This window comes from Furipterus horrens, unplaced genomic scaffold (assembly GCF_987537825.1).
Source record: "Furipterus horrens unplaced genomic scaffold, mFurHor1.1.pri manual_scaffold_5, whole genome shotgun sequence".
Taxonomy (NCBI): domain Eukaryota; kingdom Metazoa; phylum Chordata; class Mammalia; order Chiroptera; family Furipteridae; genus Furipterus; species Furipterus horrens.
In genome coordinates this window covers 22,133,662-22,136,735 of record NW_028327175.1, presented here as the reverse complement: position 1 = coordinate 22,136,735, position 3,074 = coordinate 22,133,662, and the positions used below count along the sequence as shown (strand labels likewise).

At 29.9% G+C, this 3,074-nt stretch overlaps 1 non-coding gene across 1 annotated transcript; it reads right to left on the bottom strand.

Annotated features, from left to right (window-relative positions):
• Window positions 1-881: 881 nt before the first annotated feature.
• LOC150008263 (U6 spliceosomal RNA) lies at window positions 882-988 on the bottom strand. Its single transcript, XR_016511463.1, has one exon. It is a non-coding gene; the product is annotated as a U6 spliceosomal RNA (small nuclear RNA).
• Window positions 989-3,074: the final 2,086 nt, after the last annotated feature.

The window sequence follows — 3,074 nt, the reverse complement described above, 5'->3', positions numbered from 1 at the left end:
GTACAGGTCTTTTATCTCTTTGATTAAGTTTATTCCTAGGTACTTTATTTTTCTTGTTGCTATAGTAAGTGGAATTTTTTCTAGTTTTTATCTATGATATTTTATTGCTGTTGTACATAAATGCCTTTGATTTCTGAATATTGACTTTGTACCCTGCTATTTTGCCAAATTTACTTATAATGTTGAATATACTTTTTCATGGAGTCTATAGGGTTTTATATGTACAATATCATGTCATCTGCAAAAAATGACAGTTTTACCTCCTCTTTTCCAATTTGGGTGCCTTTTATTTCTCTTTCTTTTCTGATTGTTGTGGCTAGAACTTCCAAAACTATGTTGAATAGGAGTGGAGAGGGTAGACATCCTTATCTTGTTCTTGATCTCAGGGGGGAATGTTTTCAGTTTTTGTTCATTGATATTGGCTTCAGGTTTCTCATATATGGCCTTTATTATATTGAGGTGTGCTCCCTCTATTCCCATTTTGCTGAGTGTTTTTTTTATCATAAATGGGTGTTGTACTTTATCGAATGCTTTTTCAGCATCTTTTGATATGATCATGTGGTTTTTGTCTTTCATTTTGTTTATGTGGTATATTATGTTTATTGATTTGGGAATATGAAACCATCCTTGCATCCCTGGTATGAATCTCACTTGATTGTAGTGTAAATCTTTTTAATATGTTGCTGGGTCTTGTTTGCCAATATTTTGTTGAGGATTTTATCATCTATGTTCATCAGTGATATTGGCCTATAATTTTCTTTCTTTGTTGTGTCTTGACCTGGTTTTGGAATTAGGGTAATACTGGCTTCATAGAAATAGTTGGGAGTTTTCCCTTTTCTTGAATTTTCTGGAATAGTTTGAGAAGGGTAGGCATTAGTTCTAAAAATATGAAATGCTTCATGAATTTGCATGTCATCCTTGCACCAGAGCCATGCTAATATTCTCTGTATCTTTCCAATTTTAGTATCTGTGCTGTTGAAGTGAACACTGAAATATTTATTTTTATTTAAGCTTCACATTAATTAGGATTTGCTTAAAGTTATTAATTCTAAGTATTGTAATATATCCATGAGTATATAAGCTATAGATAAGTGTAATGCCAAACAAAATATTTCTTGAACCATGAATAAGAGTTGCATAGAGGTTGAGATCACTGGCATGAGCAAACTTCCAATGTTCTAATCCTACTTATGTGAATTCCAAGTTTTAAACAAGGACTAGTTAAATTTTTTGTGCTTTAGTTGCTTATGAAAATAAAATAATAATAGTACTTACCTGATAGAACTGGTGGGAAGATAAAATGGTTTATTACATAAAAATATAAATACATGTTAAGCTCACATAAGTATTAATTACTTTTGTTGCAATGCGTCTATATCTCTGGGTTTTAGGCCAGATGAGATGTACAGAGCAGCAGAGGGTTTGGGGAAATGATACATAATGTCTGAATTCTTCCAGTGTCTGAAATAAGCTAGAATGTGAGAAAAAATGAATTTAGTGTTGATCTTCTTTGTGTAAATGCATTTGCTCTTAGCATGTGGTCACAAAGTCTGTCTACAATTGCTATACAGTAGCTAGTGATTTTATTACAAGATTCATGAAGGGATTTAGTTTGTACAACATGAATTGATTAATATACACTGACTATTAAATAATGAATACTCATGTTTTTCATTGTAAATGTTAAAAATTAAACAAACTTTTAACAAATAGAATTAGTAGTAGTAGGAGTCTTAATTTATTTTACAGTGTTTTTGTGTCAACTACATTATAAATAAAGCATGAACAAATGTTCATCTTAGTTTAACATATAATTTAAACTGTTTTATGTAAATTTTTTCTCAAAGGAACAAATGTTCTAAAATGCAAATTATAGATGTGTTTTCTAGTTTTTATTAGTTTGCTACATTTTAAGTTAATTACTGTATTGAAATAAATTTCAAATTATGATTAGTCAATTATGCAAAAATATGAGTAATATATTAAAACAACGTTATTACTGTATAATCAGTTCTTATATTTATTGCTGTTTTATTTCTTTGAAAAGCTAAAGAAACTAAAAATATTAACAGAAGGTTTTTTATAAATGTTAAAAGAACAAATAAAAACAGATTTTTTATTTAAAACTATGATTTTAAAAGTTAATTTCAACACTACTAAAACAGCAGTGTCCAGTGTAAAGTACAATGCAAACCATATGTATAATTTTGAATTTTCTAATATGCACTCTAAAAAAAGGTAAAACAGAACCAATCAAATAAAGTTTAGTGATATTATACATTAAAGTTAGTGTATCCAAAATGTTACCCTTTCCACATGTAGTTTATGTTAAAATTATTACCCTAAGGACCAGGTAGAGTAAGTAAAGTGCTCTAAGTTGTGGCCCAGTAAGTAGTGAAAACAAACAGTGAGGGCTGGTGAGTGCTCTTAGAAGTGCTTGTTCAAACTACCATTTAAAATAACAATCTGCTTTCTTTCTCCAATCACTTATAGTGTAATCATTTCATCTCCTTAATGTGATTTTAAGCTGCTTTGCAACAGTTATCCTGACATCTACCCCAATGCTTATACTTGATAGCTGCTCAAAATTAGCCCTTCCCTGGACTTCCAGATCATTCTGTATATTTGAAACAAACATCTATAATCAATATATAAATTACTTTAAAAATGTGTTTTGGTTGTATTTTTAGCTAATTTTTTATGAGCAAACATTTATGGGCTCCTAACTTATTACTAAGAATTTGTGCTTGGTACTTTGATGAATACACACATGAGTAAAACAAAGCTTCAGCTCTCTAGGAATCTGTTGCCCACTTAAAAAAACTGGTTGTGATGTAATAGAGAAAAATGTAAAAATTTAACATGTTTGTTAATATGTTTCCTGAAAAATACAAGATTAAAGACATCCTGTGAAAGTCAGGTTCTCAGACTTAACAAATGAGGATAAAATTACCCACTTAAATTTGAATTTCAGGTAAAGAACAAATAATATTTTAGGTACAAATATGTCCCATGCAACATGTGGGACACACTCAAATAAAATTGTGTTGACCTAAAACTCTAATTCAGCTGAG